The sequence below is a fragment of the Mus musculus genome, chromosome 13, assembly GCF_000001635.26.
Source record: "Mus musculus strain C57BL/6J chromosome 13, GRCm38.p6 C57BL/6J".
In the NCBI taxonomy this organism is placed as follows: Eukaryota; Metazoa; Chordata; class Mammalia; order Rodentia; family Muridae; genus Mus; species Mus musculus.
Window position 1 is genome coordinate 44,458,693 of NC_000079.6, and position 22,524 is coordinate 44,481,216.

At 46.2% G+C, this 22,524-nt stretch overlaps 2 long non-coding RNA genes across 3 annotated transcripts; both read right to left on the reverse strand.

Moving 5' to 3' along the window:
• Positions 1–8,327: 8,327 nt before the first annotated feature.
• Positions 8,328–12,035, reverse strand: Gm34020. Of its 2 annotated transcripts, XR_873331.2 has the most exons (4): positions 11,378–12,035; positions 9,903–9,997; positions 8,809–8,971; positions 8,328–8,716 (listed from the first exon to the last, which is right to left on the reverse strand). It is a non-coding gene; the product is annotated as a predicted gene, 34020 (long non-coding RNA). The 2 variants fall into 2 exon arrangements; XR_382292.3 differs by having other exon boundaries at positions 9,903–12,035.
• Positions 12,036–13,730: 1,695 nt separating this feature from the next.
• On the reverse strand, positions 13,731–21,635 carry Gm34084 (predicted gene, 34084). The gene is made up of 2 exons (NR_167749.1): positions 21,440–21,635; positions 13,731–14,082 (listed from the first exon to the last, which is right to left on the reverse strand). It is a non-coding gene; the product is annotated as a predicted gene, 34084 (long non-coding RNA).
• Positions 21,636–22,524: the final 889 nt, after the last annotated feature.

The window sequence follows — 22,524 nt, forward strand, 5'->3', positions numbered from 1 at the left end:
ATCCAAGTGGTGCCTGGGGTCCCTCTTGAAGACACCAAGTAAGAGCTCTTCCCAATTAAAATGTTCCAGATGAAGTCCATGACGTATTCCCCAGGGAGGGCACTGGCTGCTCGAGAGCTAAAAGTAATGCATTTGTCTCTCAGCTTCCCACTCTACTGCCCTTTAAATGGGAAAACAATTATTTTCATCATCCTCAGCAGGAAGTTGCCCAGAGCCAAAACAGGTTCTCTAAGCATCCTTGAGGGACCAGGACCGGGGGCTGGGGATGGAGGGGAGCTGGGCCCAAGAGGTCCTGCCTGATGCAATATGAGGACATTTCCCCAGTAGACATACTCCTCATGTCTGAGCTCAAGATAATAAATTAAGAAGTTTAGGAAAAACAACCCTAAACTGTGCTTTGCTTCAGTTTTAGGAATGAGACACAGACTGAGCCCATGATAAGCCAGCTTAACATCCCGAAATTAACAAAGAACCTATGAACACAGGGAATCCACTCTGGAAGACCCGAGCCTTTTGTGGGCACCCTACCATGAGCACACAGGGCACACCAAAGCATTCTTGCTCTCTACCTTGTCTTTTGTTTAGTTTTAAAGCCTCCTATAAAAGGCCTCCCCCCCCCCCCAACATCAGCATCCTTCAACTCTCTAACAACATGTTTAATTAGCAGGGCTCAGACTCCAACCTCAGCTGGGCTTTACCCTGTGCACAATGGGGACCCTTGGAAACTCATTACAATGAAATTACTTAAAATGACTACGAACTCCTGTGAGCTCGCTTTGATCTTAAACAAAATCTACCACTTGACATATTTGAGGAGATGGATCTGTTGTTGGAGAAGAGAATGGTTAAAAAAAAAAAAAAAAAAAAAAAAGGAGTAACAGGTAATACAAAAGTCTGGACAAATCACAAACATCCTGGTGTCAAATTGCACCTGTGGTTCCCTGATCTGCGCTAATCTGTTTTGTGGGAAAAATGAATCCCTTTGGCCAGTTGCCTTCTAGAGAGTTCTCTGTTTATGAGGACCTCCTTAACTGTGGCATTTATGACCACTCTGTCCCTATCTAGCCCCCGATGTACATGGCACTCTTCTAGCGTCTGTTCCTAGCGCTCTGGATGCTTTTCCATTATCTACTCACAGGCAAACCATTCCTGAGTGTTGTACTCCTCGGGCCCCATACCCGGCCTTGTTTCAAATGCTCGCCTGGAAGCTTTAAACCTCACCCATTGACTTCAGAGACACAAGACAGACCCAGCCCACGGCAGCTTGTAGAACTTAGACCTTGGTTCTTTCTCCTAGCCCCATGCCTCTAGAAATAAAATTCAGACTCAAACCATATTTACAAATACCTTGGCCATATAGCTGGGTTCTTCTCTGACTAGATATAACTTAAAATATCCCGTTTATTCTAGCCTATATTCTACCACATGACTGCCTACATGCGCTTGGGTACCATGTGTCTGTCTCATCACATCTTCCTGGTGAATTTCCTGCCTGGCTCTCTCCCAGAATCCTTTCTTTCTGTAGGATGTCCTATTTCTATTTCCTGCCTAAGCCATAGGTCAGAGGCTTTTTAATTGATTTTTTTCATATAATACACAAGACATTCTTTCTATATGTCCCCTTTTAAGTCCAATAAAAGGCTCCTTCTCTTTCAAATGTAAATTGAATACAATTATGAAACGATTATGAAAAGTATAAGGTATGCATACTCAGGGATTTCTATCTTTCTACTCTTGGTAAGGGAAAGGAGGTTTAAAAGAAAATAGGGGGATATAGAAATATCATAAGAAATTAGACAAATAGGGCTAGATTATTGAATCCACTTAAAGCAAAAAACATTTTATAAGCATAATGTTACATTGGTACAGAATTTTGTATATTGATATAAAAATAAGGTTATATTTTGTAACATTGGTACAGAATTTTGTATATTGATACAGGTTTAAGGTTTTCATTGGTATAAATTGTTGTATATTGATAAAAAATTTAAGATTAATTTTGTTACAATATAATATATATAATACAATATAATATATACATGCCTACATACTCATTTTAAAACACAAGGTTTAGACTCAGTCATTTTAATAGCTGCTATTACAAACTGTTTAGGAGCCAGGCAGTGGTGGCACACACCTTTAATCCCAGCACTTGGGAGGCAGAGGCAGGCAGATTTCAGAGTCTGAGGCCAGCCTGGTCTACAGATTGAGTTCCAAGACAGCCAGGGCTACACAGAGAAACCCTGTCTCAAAAAAACCAAAAAAACAAAAAACTGTTTAGGATAATTAAGTAATACAAGTTAAGAGTCGGTCAATCAAAGTCATAGTTTTGTCAGATAATGGTCTGGATTATCACAAAAATATGCATCCTGGGTTGTACAGATAATATGCAATCTGGAGACAGGCAACATTTGCTTGTTCAGATATGCTATGAGTAGATGGATGGTCTTCAAAGATCTCAGAGACTCACAGAATATGGAATGTAAAGATGTTTTATTAATTAAGGCCTTTTTGACATTGAGGCCTGTCAGCTCCTGGCAGCTGCCCATTCAACTTGGATGATGAGCATTGAAAGATGGAATTGCTTCAATTGTGGCAAGCTAACCACTGGGCAAACTAGGAAAATTACCTAACTTTATCTGCAGACAGAATGCTGTCCTGAAAGGACAAACAGATGCAGAGTAACCAACTACCAAACTCTGCCAAGATGGAGTAAGCAAGTCCTTCATAATCCCTGCTTCATTTAAGGTCTGTCAGATATTCTGGGCCAGAGGACTGAAGATGGACGCTCAAAGATTATAGGGGCAACATTGGGGACTGTCTAGGTAGTCAGCTTTCTGTGTTATTTCTATAATTTTTTGGAAGCTGCGTTCCTGTGTATCCTATATACTCAAGTAATATTTATTTCTTCTCAGGTCTCTGATAGGGTTAAAGACTAGATAGTCATAGTCTTACTATAAGCTTAAGTTGTTTAGGATTTAAAAGGATATTCTAGGTCTAAGAAGGTAATTTTAGGATGGTAATACAAGTTAGGATAGAAACTGATTTTGATACAGAGCTCTGAACTCACCAGGACAGGACAGATAATAGAATACTTTCTCTGAGTTGCCAAATATGAACAGAGTGGACTTTTTGAATGTAACGCTTACCTAATAATTTTCAAAATAATTTCATAATTGTTCCTATGGTATGTTGTTTATTATTATAAGAGAAAGAGCCTTTTTATTTAAACAAAAAAGGTGGAGAGGGAATAGTTGAGGTTTGACCCATTGCTATGTTTTGTAATGCTAAATTCTATCCCTGAAGATCTAGACCTACCAGTGAATTCTCACATTTACAAGCTTTTGTTGTGCATGCCTTGTTCCTCAATTTAAAACCATTGGTTAAATAAAACTGGGTAGAGTCAATTACTGGAAGGATTAGAGGTAGGTGGGTTTTAAGTTATCTGGTTGGGGTTGGAGAAGAGAGAGGAGTAAGGAGAGACAAGGAAGAGAAGGAAGAAGAAGAGGGGGAGATGAGGAGAGAGGAGAGGAGAGGAAAAAACCACCATGAGGGGAGAAGGACTATGAGCACATGGCCAGGAGAAACAGCATGAATCTGGCCTATAGCATGGGAGAGGTAGCCAGACTGGCAGTTAGAAGAGTAGATTAGGGGTTACTCCCCAGTAATTGTCAATGTTAAATAAAATAACCATAGTCTGGGTCTCATTTATTGGTAAGCTATTCAGGAATAAGTTTAAATTGGTTGTTCTACAGGAGCTCATATACTCCCATGAGTTAAATCTGTGGGGAGAGAGTCCCCAGATGTGTATCTCTAGTCCTGGCCTACATTCTATTGATGGCTCCATAGATCGACTGTTGTGTAGAACCCTCAAGCTTAATGCATACAAGACAAAGTACATCAGCCTTCCTTTTAAGTCCTCCTTCTGTGTCTTGTCCTGAGAGCATTCTCATCTACCCATCATGTTCATATCCTTCTGTTTGCATCCTATACATTATTTGCCAACATCTGTCTCCATCAAGAATTGAGTTTGGTTGCTAGGCAAAGACAGATGACGATCACAGTGTGCTCAAGGAAAAAAGTATACCGTGTCTTGCCTAGTGTAAGGTTCAGAAGGTAGATGTCCAAGGTTGGCTGCTGGACTCACTGTACCCTTAGACCCTGAACTCCTGGACCACTGCTCTGCCATGTTTTCCAAAGGCCCCACTATTTAGGGTACATCACAGACATAAGACATTCTAATTTCCAGGAATACAAGAGAGGAGCGGCCACAAGGGCCTCTCCATCTGAGTGAGCCTCCCTTAAGAGTCCTCCTTGAGCACCCATGACATTTAGTACATTATCTCATTAGAAATATTTCATGGGAGCTGCAGAAATGTAAACCTTCATGTGGTCCCTTCACTTCTCTCTGTAGCATAAGGCCTGTTCGTTGACAGCAACAACAGAACAGCTCACTGGAAGGCAAGACAGCAACTGGTGTCGTTCACTTTACTTCCTTAACATCTTTCAGACTCAAGCTCCCAGCATGCCCAGTTCAGACCCTCCACATTTCTGCCCAGTTGCATCCCAATCGGATCAACTGGCCGTCATCTTTGCTGCCCATAACTCACTATGACTCCACATTATCTTTTTTTTTCCCCCTTGGTTTTTTCAAGGCAGGGTTTCTCTGTATAGCCCCAGCTGTCCTGGAACTCACTTTGTAGACCAGGCTGACCTCGAACTCAGAAATCCACCTGCCTCTGCCTCCCAAGTGCTAGGATTAAAGGCATGCACCACCACGCCCGGCTAACACATTATCTTTCTTAAATACATATATGGTATGGTCAATCCAACTTTAAATCTTTCAGGGGTTCCCCTTTTGCAAGAAAGAAAGAAAGAAAGAAAGAAAGAGAGAGAGAGAGGGAGGGAGGGAGGGAGGGAGGGAGGGAGGGAGGGAGAAGAGAAGAGAAGAGAAGAGAAGAGAAGAGAAGAGAGAAGAGAAAGAGAAGAGAAGGTCCTCCAGGGTTTCTAAGCTCTTGCATTCTGTCCACCTCAGCACACTTGTGGGCCTCCCCTGACCTTGCTTTCCCCAGGGCTCTGAGCAGAGCCTTCTTTTTTCACTCAGTATCTCAGTTTGCTCAGGCTGTCCCAGCTTTGTCACTGCTGCTGGCTCTGTTCCTGTCAGTCACCCAGGCATTTCATATGTGATCAATGATTAGAGACTTGCGGTTGTGCCCCCACAGCAAGGCCACCTGCTCATGCGGTGAAAGGAGTTAGCAAAATATGGTCTCTGTGACACATGTATGAATATCACCCTTTAAAAGATAACAAGCCTGCCTCTTCTTTCTCTAACACCAATCAGCTCAGAGAGACTAGAATACGGCACCCAAGAACACGTAAGATTATTGACCGAGGGCTAGGATGATGGCTATCAGTAAAGTGTTTGACTTGTGGGCATCCAGACCAGAGTTTGATCACCCAAAACTCAGTTTCTTTAAAATGTACAGACATGGTGGTGCATACTTGTAGTTCTAGAACTGGGAAGGCAGATAGGTGGATGCCTGGGCTCACTGGCCACACAACTGGGCCCTACCTGTCAAGTTCCAATCCAAGGAGATATTGAAGAGAAACGGTTGGACAGCATCTCTGGCCTCCACAAGCACAAGAAAATATATAGGGATATATTATACACATACATGCATACACACACACACACACACACACACACACACACACACACGCACATACATAAACATGGTTGTTACAGTGAAGGCAATTCAGTGATACAGAAACCTTTCTGCCTTCTCTCTATCTGCCTCAAACCAGAAGACTTTCAGGCAATGCTTTTATTTTAGGCAGAACAGAGCAGAGCCATTGGACTACTTGGGGCTCAGCCTGGAGAGGATACCAGAAGTTTATATTATTTACCTGGCATTTGTTTGCCTTCTGTCACGTTCTTAACTCTAGACTTCCACAGCCCTTTTCCTTTATCTTATCACTTTTTTTGAGAATGTACTGTTTTTTTTATTGCAAATCATATATAAAGATACTTCCTTGAGATTTGCTGAGTCTCTAAGTGTCTGCCATGCATTCGTAAAATCTACATACACATTAAGATATTTCAGGAGCTAGGGAGATGGCCTAATTGGCAAAGTATTTGCCACACGAACATAAGAACCCAGGTTTGACCCCAAAACTCACATTTAAAAACCTGAGCATGGTAGTGCACGCAGATCATCGCAAGGCTGAGAAGGTGAAGACAGGCAGATCCCTGGCCAGCCAATCTAGCCAAAGAGGTCAGCTCTTTGAGTTCAATGAGAGACTGTCTCAACAAATAAAGTAAGAGAGTAGCTAGGCAGCACTCCTGATATCTCACTTTGGTCTTTGCATTTCCACATACACCTATGCTCACACACATACATACACACGCACACACACACACACACACACACACTTACAAAAGGCTATTTCTCTTTACAATCTGACTTTATTGCAAACATCCACTCCAACTCTCAAAGGATAAAAGGGAATATGTTTCTAATGTTACCAAAGAAGAAAGACGTGGGAAAGTTCCCCCCATAGTCTCATTAGTCACAGGAGCCCAAACTTGCTGACAGTGTCGAGGAGAAAGGAGAAAATGTGACACTTGAGGATCTGTCTGGTCAACCAACATCAGCCCCCATGAAGGCGAAAGCTGCTTTAGGCCAAAGAAAAAGTGAAGACCTTTGAAAAAAGGATTAGGATGAAAGAGAAGCTGCACCCTAGATACATACAATCATCTGTGAAACATATCCCCCAGCCTCTACTCAGTGCCGAGATGCAAGGCTTGTGAGCAGGAACCTAAGAAAGAACAAAAACAAGACAAAAACAAAACAAAAACAAGACAAAAACAAAACAAAACCAACAATAACAGCAACAAAAACCTAAGAAACCAGATCAAGCCCAAAGTGAAGGAGCATCCCTTGTTTTTCTCAACATTGGGCTGCTTCTGTAGGGACACAAGGAGAGAAAAACCGTAGTCAGGAGTTACCGCTGTGTAGACAAGGATGAAGATAACACAAAGCGATGTGTTCATAGCACCCTGAGCGCAGACCCTCTGGCTATAGGAGACCCCTGTGGACAGTGTGACTCTGAGTCTATTTTGCCATCTGTCCACCAGTTCCTTCTTAGAGCCTCGCATGGTTCTGCTGCTCGGAGTTACCCTTTCACTGCAAATAAATACTGCAGTCAGGGACCTGGCCTCTCACCACCTCCAATCCACCACCACCACCCCCACCCCGGCACCTCACCCTCCAGTAACCCTTAGCTACTTTCATCACCAGGAATGAGGTCAGTAAATGAGTCAAGTGTCCTGGAGAGAGAAATATATATATAAGGATCACCAAGGCTGCCCAGGGAAAAAGATTTCTGACAACACTTGTCAGCTGTGTGTGTGTGTGTGTGTGTGTGTGTGTGTGTGTGTGTGTGTGTGTGTGTTGTGTGTGTGACACTTCCCGTTATTGCTTTTCCACCCCATAGTCTTAAAAGAGGAGGAAGAAAATCCCACATTTTATCTACAACTGATGAAAGAGAAATAAAAGACAGGTCAGGAAAGTTTCAAAAATCCCCATTGCACCCCAAAGCAAAAAAAAAAAAAAAATCTTTTTGACAAAGAGTAGATAGATGATGGAAGGAAAACAAACCAAGAATTTAGAGAAAGGGGGAGGCTGAACCACCAGATTTGTCAGCCATAACTTGCCCTGACATCTGCACAGCCTTTGCAGCCCTGAGATGCACGCACCTTCTAGGATGTGTGATGACCTACAACTGTTTGTCAGGACTAGAACACTTCATTATATTTAGGGATGAGGGGCATCCTCAAAATACCAGCCCATAGATGTAGCCCCTAGGTAGCGTTCCTGAGATCCGGGAACAGCTTGAAGCCAGCCAGCTCCAGTTGGCCACATAAACTGATGGTGTTATAGCCCCTCATCTTCCTTCTCCGTGTTCCTTGATTAATAACACTGTAGGGGAGCCCAGTACCCTAGAGAATATTTGGTGACTAATGTTTCACAGTAGGAAATTGTTCTCAGTATCACCCATTTCTAGGTCTATGACTAAGACCCATCTATGAAAAGACAGATTAATAAGAGAAATGCAGGATTGGGTGTGGTGGCATTAACCTATAATTCCAGTGTTTGAGAGCTGAGGCAGAAGGATCACCGCGAGTTTCAGGCCAGCTTAGGCTACATAGCAGGAAATTTTTGAGAAGGGGGGCGGGGGGGAGAGACTTGGAGGAAGAAAAGGGAGAAAAAGCGAGAAGAAGAAAAAGCGAGAAGAGAGGTTGACTTAAGTTTTGGGTGACATGGGAGCCAAAATAATGAAGTAATCCTGTATTTGTTTTGAATATTTATGTTTTGAATATTTATGTTTACTGTTTCCATCCCACCATCAGATCACACCACCCTGCATTTCACCACACTTCTCCGTCGCAAACTCAAGGTAATAAACTCAGGGTAGCTTAGCAGAGCTGTGCTGGGATTCTCTCACCGTGCCCCTTTGTGTTCCGACACGAGGCGTTTCTTTTGGTCCAAGGTTGCGTGCCTTTCTCCAGGGTTCGTTCAACTGCTTCAGAGGGAGGTCAGAGAAGCCTTCCTAGGTCTGAGTCCTGCTTGAGGTGAGGACAGGAGTTGTGAAAGCGACCTTCTGCTGTTTTTCACATTCCATGGATGTTCCACAGTTTAGTGTGTCTTGAACGCTAAAATTGTTTAACATAATAGTATAATAGCTCGCCTGTCACACTATAACTATAGTGATATTTCTATTCGTCTGAGGATCGGTCTTCCTTACCCAAGCTGCTACCTGGAGGCTCTTTACTTAGCAGGAAGGACTTAGATCAGTCTTCATGTATCTCTGGATATGCCAGGATCATCAATGAAGCTGTAACACAGAAGCCTCGGAGTGGGGTCCACAGCCGTCGGAGACAGTTAAGGATGTGTGCCTCTGATGACGACTTTGGAATGAGACCAGATGCAAATCAGTAAAGTAAGTACAGCCCATCTCAAGCTCCTTTCTCCCTCCCACAAGCTTCTGCTCAGAGATAATGGTTTAAGAAAAACCTCACGCATGTTTAAGAGGGAAACACAAGGGAGAAGTTTTATGCCAGGGTATTGGTTGACTTCCTTTCTCTAGATTTGTCTGTTACGCACTTTGAACCTAGAAGACAAAGACTACTATGCCAGGGCCTGCCTGTGCCTGTTCTGAAGCCGAGGCACGCATGGAAGGTCACCCATCCTTCCCAACTAAAAGGTAGCAAATGAGCCTGGAAGAGGACTCAGACAATAAAGCATTCCCCCACACAAACATAAGGACCCGAGTTCAAATCTCCAGCACCCCCTGAAAAATGCTAAACGTAGCTCTGTGTGCCCACAATCCCAGGAGTATGAGGCAGAGACAGGAGGATGTCTGAAGCTTGCTGGTCATCTGACTGATCAGGGAGAGAACCAGTCGGAAAAATATGGTGAGAAGTAATAGAGAAAGACACAGCAACCTTGAGCTCTGGCCTACACACACACACACATATTCTCAGACAATAAAAGACAACAGTTTAATAGGGTGAGAGGCACAATAAGGAACGAAGCATACATCTTGGTTGGAACAGATTTCTGTAACAAAACAAATAAAAGGAAGCAAGCATGGGTGGATGGTGTGACAAAGCCTTCCCTTTGGCCTGGCCGGCTCAGTGGATGAGGAGCCGCCTCTCAAGCAAGTGGTTTTGAGTTTTGGCTTCTGCCGCATCTTCAAGGAAGAGCAGCTAACTTTTAAGGCAGAGACAGGACAAAGGAAAATCACAACTTGGAGATATGCAAATGAATGACGGATAGAGCGAGTTAAAGCTTAAGGATGTAACTCTCTCTAGGACCACCTCTAAGCCCCAAAGTCACCTTCAGTAGTTGGGAGAACCCAGGGCAGCAGAGCTCATCTTCATGAAGGCCTCAGCTCAGAAACCCTTTGCATTTCAGTGGCCTAGCCTGGTCTCCTATAGTAGTAACAGAAAAGAAAGAACCCTTTATATTTCAGTGGCCTAGCCTTGTCTCCCATAGCAGTGACTAACAGCTGAAGAAATGACCTGGGTAACCCTTTCCCTCCCCTGGGTCATCTCAGACGATGGACGATTCTTTCGACTGTCCTCTGTTCTCTGGAAAGAGGACTGTCTACTCATTGAAATGTCTACCCGCAGCTTCACCAACTGTTTGAAAGCAGAGAGTACAGGCCATGTGGAAAACGAGAGAAAACCACGTTTCCCTTGGTCTTCTTCTAAAATTCTGGGAAGGAAAGCTGATATCCACTAGTGAATAAAAACGCTGTGTCCACACTGTTCCAAGAGTTTTACATATCAATTTGTTTTCTAGCGTGAGTCTCACTGACTTCCCCGGGGGAGTCATTTATTAATACTTCAGTCACCGCAGAGAATACAAACAAAGCAGGCAAAAGTTGCCATGCCTGACGCAACTTCTCTTAGGGCTGAACCAAGCGCTGATGCAAAACTCCAGGGAGGCCTCAGAGCTGAGCCTCTGAGTGGGGCTGAGCCAGGAGGGCCAAGCTCGGGGAGAAAGCTCCTTTTTGCTTCCAAATCCCTGGACCTTTCTCTCTCTTACCCATGTACTAATTACCGCACTTAAATCAGAGGGCCAAAGCAGAGATGGTGAGCAGTTTGTGAAATAGGCCCTAAGACACCAGGCCACAAAAGGCTGTCTGAAGGAGGCAGTCACAAGGCCGTGTCTCTGCGGCATAGCTGTATCCAGTCACCCTTCCCTCCACGTCAGACACTCTCTTTGGCAGGGGATGGTCTCTGAGTTCTCAGGGATATGAATCCAAGCTCTTTGGAGACTTCTAGAGCTGACCGGCTTGTTTTTATTTGCACAATCCACTGAGAAGCATTAGAGAGTTTGTGTTTCCCTGGCCTGGCTTGAGGAAGTTAGTAAATACATAGCAGATGACCGGGGAAACAGTCGGGCTGTACCCATGTTCTTCCATAAAACACACCCCTCTCATACCTATTGAGCCACAAGGACTCTGATGGAAAGAAAAAAAATCAAGGTGCAGAGAAACATCACCACGGTACCACAAGGTCACTGTATCCCCAGTCTTCCCGGAGAGGAAGGCAGAGGAAGACACTCATAGTGAGTACTGTTTTTACTCAGCAAGTCTTAGGAAACCTCAAGACTGGCGTGGGCTCAGCACGGGAAGTTCCAAACACAGGGTTTTTGAGGGGTTTTGTTTTGTTTTCAAAGAAAATCAGATCTACAGGCTAAGTAATGACACGCTGGGCCCCAAGACCTGTCACCTCCCAGGAAAGCGGGCCCCAAAACCTATCACCTCCAAGGAAAGCCCCTTACACCTGGGCAGAATTATTTACCAGTCTTTTACCAGAACTTGGCCACTGAACTCTTCTAAGCAACAGCCCCACAGGAATGGCCCCGGGGCCAGCTCTTGAGCTAATGCTGACAAACATCCAGGTATACAGAAAGGAGAAAAGAGTAAAAAGTATTTGTCAGGTCGGGTGAAAAACAGGGAGTTAGGTCGTTGTTACTGTTGCTTCTATGAATTTATCGGACATATGTTCATCTCAGTTTTTGGTTAGAGGTGAATTCCAAGTTTGATTGCTGTGGTATCCTGTCTCCTGAGATGTCGTGAAAGCTTAGGTGGAGAAAATCCAGTTTAGACTGATTTTTTAAATTCACCTTCTCAATACAAGTTATAATGGCCGAAGACATGAAAACCAAATGGAGACTCATTTCCAGAGACTCATTTCCGAATGATCTCAGCTCACCTTCCTTGAACCCAGAGCACGGAATCCCACGCTCTCTGATGGGACCACACACTTGTACGTCTCCTGAATCCCTCCTCTGATTACCACAGCCATCTTGGACAGATGTCTGGCTCGGTGTGTTGGGACATGTCACTTCAGTGTTAAACAACAATTGTTTAGCTAAGAGAGGTGGTAAAGACACTTGTCACCAACCTGACCATCAGAGTTCAATCTTCAGGATTTACATGGTGAAAGGAAAGAACTGACTCCTATATATTGTCTTCTGACCTACAGGCATGCGCACACACACACACACACACACACACACACACCGGGCAGGGGGGGCGGGGGGATAAATTTTCAAAAATTCTTAATGGTTTGTGGTAAAACAGAAATGAAGGCCCATCTATGAATGGAATTGCAGGCCCCAAGTGAGTGGCCATTAGGAAAAGGGTAAAACAGGAAAGAGAGAGGAGAGTGTCTTGCTGACACTTCCACGAAGTCAGGGACTCTCTCACACACACATTTGTTTTTCCTTCTAAGTTTTTCAAGGAGATATGAAAACAACAAAACCCATGCAAGCTTAGCACAGACACTCTCTTCTTGTGGAACCCTCCCTCACACAGGGATCCACATGGTGTCTTCTCCTCATATGGAGCACTACCCTCATGTGGAGCACTTACCTCACACAGGGATACCATATGGTTCCTTACTACCCTCATGTGGAACACTCACCTCACATAGGGATCCACATGGTACCTTCTCCTCATGTGGAACACTCTCCCCATGTGGAGCATTCACGTCACATAGGGATTCCACATGGTAACTTCTCTTCACCTTATATAAGAATACTCCCTTCAATAGTATTCTCTCCTCGTGAGGGGCTCCCTTCTCATCCAGCACTCTCACCTCACATAGCCTTTGCCCTTACATGGAGCCCTCTCCTCATTGTATCCTCCCTCTTTCCTCACAGAATGTCCTCTCTTCACATGGTGCACTCCCCTCTGATGATGCCCTCCACTAGCACTGTGTCCTCTCCTCACACAAGGCTTTCTCCTCAGGACACTCCCTTCGAAGGATGCTGTCCCTCAAACGGTGCCCTCAGCTACAGTTGGGCACTCCCCTTCAAAGGGTTAGCACCCTCAAGATAAAATCGTTCTACAGAGGCCCCAGTCAAGTTTAGACATGTAGAACAATCCCAGTGTACTTTTTGATAATAGACTTCTGAAGGAAATAGACCATAGTAATTCTTTGATAGGCTGTGCAATTTTGTTTTTTGTTTTTTGGTTTTTTTTAATACAAATCAGGGCTTTAGAAACCTGGGAGGGAATAAATAGAATCTCAGCACAAGAGCTTCAGGACATGGCAAGCCATGCTACCTCGCAGCTAATGGAGCCCTGAGCAACTAAGACCTATGCTAGGTGTTTCCTCCTCCGTTCAGCCTCCATTCACTACTTTCATGCCTCGCCCCTTCCTTCTTTTTCTTTCTTCCTGTGCTCTTGCTGGTCTATAAATAATGTGATTGTGTCCTGGGTTCTTGAATATGAGCATCCTGTGCCTGACCCTACGGTATGAGATTTCATTCACTTCCCTGATGTTAAACTGAGGTGGTCCCCTACTGAGGTTTTAAATGGTGACATTTTCATATCCCTGGAGTCAAAGAACTATGCTAGTAATTAGTACGTTCTCTGATCTAGGCTTACTCTAGATTTCCCTTAACGTGGGACTTCTGTAGTAGGAAGGTTTGATACTTCTTGCTCCCCATAAAGGCAGAGCCAGCATGCCTAATAACAAAAGACAGGCTGCCATGCGCGGTGACACACATCTTTTGTCTCAGCACTCAGATTTAGGAGTCAGAGGAAGGAGGGACTCAAGGGTATCCTGGTCTATATGATAAATTCTAAGCCAGCCAAAGCTACATAATCATACCCTGTCTCCAAACAACAAAAAGAAAGGTTAATAAGAGGAAGTAGCCTCGATTTAATGTGGCTTCAGAAATGAGCATCCAAAGACTCAATGAAAACTGTTTGGAAGCCTGGAGGACAGTGTAAAGCACAACTGGACAGAAGGCTTAGGTGTCCTGGTGATAGGCTGGAGTGGCCCCACACAGCCTCTGTGTCCAGCCTCCTTCTGGTCTATTCTTCTCCCAGGCGTTCAGCAGGAGCCCTCTCTGTGAGACTTCTGATCTTGAATCTGCCACCATCTTCAAAATGGAGATTCCTTGTGAATCCTCTAGGTCTCATTCAATTCCATCCAAAGGACTTTGGAGCAGCATTTTCTGAGGCCGGACACCTCCTGAAGTAAGAAATGTTCTGAATGAGAGAGAGAGAGAGAGAGAGAGAGAGAGAGAGAGAGAGAGAGATTAAGAAATGAAATGTTAGTCTGTAACACAAAGAAGTTAGAATGGAGTCAGGCATGTTGGGCACACAACTGTAATCCCAGCACTCTGGAGATGGAGGCAGGATGACTAGGTGATTAAAGCCAGCCTTGGTTTCACAGCAAGTTCAAGGCTTTTTTGAGCTACATGAGACCCTGTTTCAAAAAAAAAAAAAGAGATGAAGCGATAGAGAAATAGGAGGAAGAAGACAGAAGGAGGAAAGGAAGGAGGGGAAAGAGAAGTTCTAAGGAGCAAGGAGGAACAGGGAGAGTAATCGTTTTCATTGTCTCCCCTTAAAGTTACTTTGTTTCCTGTGCCTAGAGTCTAGCTGTCAGTCACCACTGACTGGGGCGGCTGTTCAGCTCCCAAAGTCCTGGGAAGTACAAAGTTATGGAAAAGCAAGCAGACAAAAGAAGGTGCCAGGAGCTGGGCCATGGGAAGCACAACGTGGCCGTGCTCCTCTTCTCCCGGCCCCTTCTGTAGTTTCTTTGTCTCCGGGCCACCCGTAGGTCCCTGATCCCCTATGCCATAAGTAACTTGCCATAATCCTCAGAGGCACTGGGCACAAGAGGGGCTGTCAGGGAGGAAAATCCTTCCTCTGTCCTCAGGTTCAATAATTGGAGGGTGTGCAAATTCAACTGGCAAAAGATAGATTAGCCCAGAGGAGTGGGGGAAACTGATTTAATTAGGTATAAATGCGCTGGAATTCACAAAGAACTGGGTCTCAGGGGGGTAGTTAGAATCTGGGTTTATTTACCATCTTAATAGGGACTGGGAAGAGGGGCACTTCTGTGAGAAGGGGGAGAAGAGGAGAGACACTTAGAGAAAAGCAAAAGACCTTTTGGAAAGATAAATGGACCCTTCGGAGGAGAGATGGGAGATGTAATGTGGCTGTGATAATATCAGAGCGTGGTGCTGATTTCTGCTCTCCAAAAAGAGATTAGAATTGCTTCTAGGGCAGGGATTTATGACAATTGGAGGGTAGAAGCTCTGCTTTTAGGCAGATAAGACATTATGGGAATCCAAATGCCTTCAGCTCAAAATAACTTTTGTAGACCACCGAGGCTTTTTCTAGACTCTTTCTCTCAGCCTCGGTCTGCCCATGCTTGGAAACCGAGAGACCACAGCTCCTCTCAGCATTACAGAATCTCCAAATGGCCACTCACCAGCCAGCCGCCAAACCAGTTCAACTTTTTCTGGGCGAGCAGGATTTCCCTTCATCCCTTTCCTTTTTCTGAAACACCAGCTAAGCCCTACCCAGAGGATCTTTTAAACAAAGCATCGGAAGGGCTTATCTTTTGGGTACCAACAACTTGTGCTTTGTCCAGGGAACACAAAGACTTGGTTTTCCCCAAATGAGGAAGGTGAGACAGAGAGAATAAAAGTAAACATTCAATAATTTTTTTTCTCTCTCCAATATAGTAATGGAAGGATTTAACATAAAGGCTCTATTTTGGCTATAGGTGGTTTTCCACCACACTGTTTTACTGCGTGCCTGAAAATATCATCATACTGTTTAGATCGTTGGCAAAATTGTTTCAAATTCATGACATTCTGCCAAAAGCACCTTATTTCAAGTGCTGTATCCCCTGAACAAGCTGCAGGCTGCTGATACTGCAAGTGTGAAAAGCTTTGTGTCCCCTCAAGCATATGGTAGGTGTGGAACAATTGCCTCTTGGATCTAAATAGCGCGATCCAAGCCGTCAATGAGAGGGAAGGAAAATGGTGAATGAGATGTTTCTTAGGAAGCGGCCTCTCAGGCGAGGTGAGACATGATCATGGCCTGGTGTGGTGGCTCATACTGGTCATGCCTGCCCTCGGAGGTCTGAGATAGTTGGCGTTTGAAGCTACATAACAAGCTCCAGGCCAGCCTGGTTATCATGGGAGTGGGGCTGGGCCTGGGAGATGGTCCATTCAGTAAAGAGCTTACTTGACACAAGAGCTGGAGGATTGACACATATACGGCTGGGTGTGGCAGCATGGGCCTGGAATCCCAGTGAGGGAAGCTGAGACAGGAAGATCCCGGAGCACACAGGCCAGTCAGTATAGCTAAATGGTAAGGTCTGGTCAGGTTCGTTGAGAGACCTTGCCTCAAAAAAACAGAACAAAAAGTGGAGAAATAATAAGAGAACCCACGGGACACAGACCTCTGCCCTCACATGTGCCCTCATTACTTATATACACATGTGAGGATGTGCGCGTGCATCAGCTTAAGAGATTGATAACATGGCCACTGAGCTGATGGAGGGAGCCGTGGTTGAAATCACAACCTGAGTTACACACCGAGCTGAGCAGCCAAACAACGGAGCAGATGGTCCTATTTCTTCCAGCCCCGCCCTGCTTTGCACAGCAGCAAATAGGTGTCCTTGCTGGCACTGCCATGGCAAGAAGAGATGCTATGCCTCAGCCAAGGGCTGCCTGACCAGGGGCTCCTTGGCCGGAAGTGGTTCTTGCATCCTAATCAAGTTCCTCTTCAATTGACACCCATTCCTGAATCCTAGCTCTTCTTCTCTCTCTTTCTCTCTCTCTCTCTCTCTCTCCCTCCCTCCCACCCGCCCCCTCTCAGATGACATCCTTGTCCTTAGCTCTGAGGAGAAATCCCACCCCCGAGTCCCCACACCCCTCACCTCACCGCCTCTAAGGGCCTCAGATAGCAGCTCTGCCTCTGAGATCCCCGTGAGTGTCTCACCATTCTCTTAAACAGCCAAAAGCAGAGCTCCCTCCACAGCCGAGCCCCCTCCAGAGCTCCCCCTCCACAGCAGAACCCCCTCCACAGCTCCCCCTCCATAGCAGAACCCCCTCCACAGCTCCCCCTCCACAGCAGAACCCCCTCCACAGCTCCCCCTCCACAGCAGAACCCCCTCCACAGCTCCCCCTCCACAGCAGAACCCCCTCCACAGCTCCCCCTCCACAGCAGAACCCCCTCCACAGCTCCCCCTCCACAGCAGAACCCCCTCCACAGCTCCCCCTCCACAGCAGAACCCCCTCCACAGCTCCCCCTCCATAGCAGAACCCCCTCCACAGCTCCCCCTCCACAGCAGAACCCCCTCCACAGCTCCCCCTCCACAGCAGAACCCCCTCCACAGCTCCCCCTCCACAGCAGAACCCCCTCCACAGCTCCCCCTCCACAGCAGAACCCCCTCCACAGCTCCCCCTCCACAGCTCCCCCTCCACAGCAGAACCCCCTCCACAGCTCCCCCTCCACAGCAGAACCCCCTCCACAGCTCCCCCTCCACAGCAGAACCCCCTCCACAGCTCCCCCTCCATAGCAGAACCCCCTCCACAGCTCCCCCTCCACAGCAGACCCCCCTCCACAGCTCCCCCTCCACGGCTCCCCCTCATCTCTTTGGCAGCGCTGGTCTTGATGGACCCCATCCTCTTCTCTCTTCCTGTAGCAAATCAACTTCCATGCTTCAACTTTTTCTTTTTGCTCTTTCTCTCTTTCTTTCTTTCTTTCTTTCTTTCTTTCTTTCTTTCTTTCTTTCTTTTTTCTGGAGACAGTGTCTCACACAAGCCTACCTGGCCTTGCTCTGCATCTGAGGGTGGCCTTGAACTTCTGATCTTGCCTCCACCTCCAGGGTGCTGGTATTACAGACATGCACCACCATCCCCAGTTTTAAGCTATGCTGGGGGTCAAACCCAAGCCTTCTTGAATGCTAAGGAAAGCTACATCCCAAAACCTTCCTCCCTTCCTTCCTTCCTCCCTTCCTTCCTTCCTTCCTTCCTTCCTTCCTTCCTTCCTTCCTTTCTTCTTTCCTTCCTTCCTAAACCTGTGAAGGTTACCACTTGCACATACCCCTTTTCAACGAAACCACAATCCCTGGGTTTCCCTTCATACCTCGAAGTAGAAGCCCCGCCCCCACCTCACCCCCACCAACTCCCCACCCCCAAGTCAAAGCAAGTCAGGCCTTCCCTTTCTGAATCTTTCATTGCCATTGAAAAAGTTTCCATGGCCTCCAGCTTCCTGCAGAGTTAAAGCTAGACCTCCTTTCTGGCTTTTCACAGCCCCTCATAATAAGCTTCCTTCTCTGCCTTCAAGCTTCTGCTCCTGCTCCTATTCCCCCCCCCCACCCCCTTCCCGGCACGCAGCCTCTTCAGTAGTGAGGCTCCGGACCTCCGGTCTGAGGGTCCCATCAGCCTCAACCCCAGTCTCCTACGCTTGCCCCCATTGAGAGCCAGCTTGCCGCTGGCTGTCTAGAGCCTGTCCATTTGTTAAAGACAAGCAATTTCCCTTTCCCTCACAGAGATTTCCTTGCCTGACCCAGCCCACTGGAATCCCTCCAGACAGCCTTTGCCTTACCACAAAGTACAGTAAGTATAAAACAATGAAACTGAGCTGAGGGTGTAGCTCCATTGCTAAGAGTGTTTGCCTAGCAAAAATGAAGTCCCAAACTGGAACCGCAGCACAGCATAAAACTGGGGTGTGGTGGCACACACGGTCCCAGCACCAGGAAGATAGAGCCAGGAAAATCCAAAATCCAAGGCCATGCTCAGCCGTGTATAAAGTCATACTGGGACACATGCTTCCCTATCTAAAAATAATCCAATAAGAGGCAATATCATCTTAAGGAGACCCTAACACCCTTGCTAGCGAAAATAAAAGTGTGCCAGGGAGATTTAAACTAGACCCCATCGGAGGATGGTCGCTTTTTGAAGTGACTGTAAGTACAGGGTGAAGGGAAACAGACAAGAAACAACAGGACCACAAGGAAACTATGGTAACTGTTTAAGTAAGGTCAGGGAGGCCGGAAATAAAATGACCCCAACAGGAGGAAAGGACACAGAACCCTATGGCTGAGCGTGTCTGACAAGCTGACCCTCGGCTGGCAGAGAAGGCATCCGCCCAAGATGTGAGGTCAAGAAACTGTGAGAAGTCTCAAAGTCACTCGCAGGTGCACTGTCACCAAGCAAGTGTGCTGTCACCAAGCAAGTGCTTAGTGCGTTTGTGGGAGATGCTGGATCTGAGACCCGTCCCAGGGAATGCAGAAAGAAGAGCGGTGGACGGAAGCCAGGAGGAAGATGTTTTCTCAAGACTATATAGCACATGGTCTTGGTATTGTACCCAGGTGACCCACAGAAAGGTGAGCTGCTCTCCTCTCTCACATCCAAAACAGAGAGAGTGCCTCCGGCTCAGGCATATTGAGGGCAGAGACACACACCAGCCTGGAGAAGCCTGTGGCAGAAACTTAGGGCCATGCTAGAGAATGCTGTTCCGGAGTGGATCTCAGAGCAAAACACCGCATAAGGGCCAGAAACTAAAGTACACACACAAATGACTTGTCTTAGGGTTTCTGATGCTGTGATCAAGTAAGTTTGGGGCGGGGGGGGGGGGAGGGTTTATTTGGCTTACATTTGCACATCATAGTCCACCACTGAAGGAAGTCAGGACAGGAACTCATGCAGGGCAGGAACCAGAGGCGGGAGCTGATGCAGGGGACAGGGAGGAGTGCTGCTTACTGGGTTGCATATCACAGCTTGCTCAGTCTGCTTTCTTAGAGAACCCAGGACCACCAGCCCAGGGAGAACAGCAAGTACAGTGGGCTGGGCCCTCACCCATCAATCACTAAGTAAAAAAAAAATGCCCTCTAACCGTATCTTATGGAGGCATTTCCTCAACTGAGTTTCCCTCCTTTCAGGTGACTCTAGCTTGTGTCAAGTTGACAGAAAACTAGCTGGCACATAACTCTAGGGACTCTAGAAAATAGCTGCCTGGGGGCTCAGCAAGAAGGACAACACAGGCCAGTAAGGTTTAATTTCTAAAGGTGTGTTCGACCTTTTCTGTACCCACGGGCTGGCAAGACCTAGAAATAGCTCCCATTGCAAACACAACCACCACTCTTCCTACACTTCATGACAATCCGCAGTTGGAATGACGGTCTCCCTGGCAGGTCCCTGAATGTCACACATGCGCACACAGAAGCATCCTTGAGTCTGTGGTCTCAGTACAGGGCACAGGGCACATACTAGGAATCTCGTCAACATTAGTCTGAAAGACCCATAACGTGAGGACTCGCCCACGTTCTGACTCAGGAGAGGCGACACCCCAAAACCACCAACGAGAAACGGACTTGCTGCAAATTGCAAGAGGATTTTTATTCAAGAGCGCTCTCGGGCCCATGGTCATACACCACGCAGGGGTAGAGGACCGTGGCGCCCCCAGTAGCTGGATAAGGGGGTATTTAAAGGAAGGAACCACAACTCAAGGAGGTGGGAAGGGCGTTGTTGGAAAATACCAAAAATACCAGTTAAGAGTCACAAGGAAGTACAAAGTCACAAGTGTCAGGTTATCTCTCAAGACAGTTTCTAAGAGCCCCTAACAATCTAAGAGCCCCTTGCAATAGCACCTTTGCATAGTGGGTTCCAGCAATGGTCAGGGTGGGTCAGGGTGACTTTCTTTGAATGAATACTCCTTGAACACAGGAAGCGGGTGGGTGGAGGAATGTCGCTATCTGTTTTATGATTAGCATACCTTGGAGCACTGAGTTTACTACTCTTTCAAGTCCACACATGGATAACTACCGAGAGAATCCCATCACTCCGCCCTCCGTCTAAAGTAACATTACTATGGAACTGTAGCTTTAGGAATGAGAATCAATAAGGTGCCTCCCATGGGAAACATGAATTCTGAGGTGGCTACAGGGTCCCGGAGGTATGGCTGGGGGGAAAAAATAAAATGCTCCTATTTCCCTGCCCCTCAGGAAACTGAGCAGCTTTTGAGCTGAAGAATATAGGTTGCTCAGCAAAAATTAGCCTGCAAAATCAGAGAGATTAAAAAAAATTCTTTCCCCACTCCACAACATGGGGTTGTACTTTTTAAGGCTGAGGCCAAAGATTTCAGTAACTGACACAAGTATGCACAGGCCCACACCACATCTCCAGTCTTCCTGCATGGGGCCAGAAAGATCAACAAGCATTTATTTTAAATGAGTATTTGGACCAGGCATGGTGGTACATGCCTATAGTTCCGGCACTTGGAAACTGAGTCCGAGAAAAACATGCAGCCAGGTCAAGGCTAGCCTGGGCTACTTAAGTGAGTTGAAGTCTAGCTTGGGCTACCTAGACAATATCTCCAAATGCTTAATTAGTCAATTGAAATGAAGCAAGGGTCTGAGAGGCACCGAGGGAGAACTATGATCCAAATATGGCTACAGAAATGTCCCATGGGAACAGCCGCCAGTTATACCTGCCGCTGCAACTCCATCAAAGTGAAATTTCAGAGGTAGAAAAGGTAGACAGTAGACAGCCACACCTTCTGCAGCAGGACAGCAGTCACCCCACCCAACCCAACTCACAAAAGAGTGCGGGCAAGTTTTAGGGTCCCCGTCATTGGATAAGGATTCTTCCTGGTGCCTTCGCCTGGCAAGGATCACCACACAGGCTGCACCTCCGTCCTTGTGAAACGGTAATGCTGGAGCCAACAGTTAAGCCAAATTTAAGCCTTGTCTAGATGAGGATCTTGAAGGCAAGCTGGCTGAGAGCCGAAGAGGGAAGGAAGCTGAAAAGCTGTGTGTATTTATGACCTAAGAGCCAAATTAACTTCCTCCCACTTTTTCTCCCTCTGGAGTCACTGGTGACTTTTTTTTTTAACTGCTGTACCAAAGGCCCACATGTTACAACACCAGACCACTCAGCCCCGCCACCATTGCTAGATAGAAAAAGACCACTCCTCAGGCCAGGCCAGGTTGACCTTTCAATATAGTGGAATTATTTCCAAAGTGAAGAAAACGTGAATATCCATCACCATGCTTGGAGAGTGTTAAAAATGAGTGCTCAGATATGTACACAGATATTAAATGGCTTTTGGTTGTATTCCTGGGGTCTGTGAGATACAGAAAGTGGTGAGTCTGCCCATTACTTCACAGAATGTGATAAAGACACATGAAAGAGATGGGCTTTGTGAGACTGGTATGGTCCAAAGGCATGCTGAATTCCCCTACCCTGTGTGAATATCCCTCCATAGCCACAGGCTCCAAATTCACGGCTTCCACCAACCATTGATAGAAAAATATTTGGGAAAAAGGCACCTGTAACAAACACTTACAAACATCTCTCCTTGTCACAGTCCCCAAAACAATACAATATAACAACTTTTTGCAGAGCATCTAGGTTGGGGAGGTGTTCTTGGGTGCCTAGCCATGATGTCAAGAGTGCAGAAGGTATGTATGTGCAGAGTACGGAGTAAACAGATGGATGGAGGGTCCATCTTTTTTTTTTTTTTAAGAATACAGTTTCTGGTAAGGCTTGGCCTATACTCCAGAAGTACATGGACCATACAAATTGGAGGCAGTGAGCTATTCCATTTAAAAAGGCAGACAGGAGAGAGACAGAGAGACAGAGAGAGACAGAGAGACAGAGAGAGACAGAGAGACAGAGACAA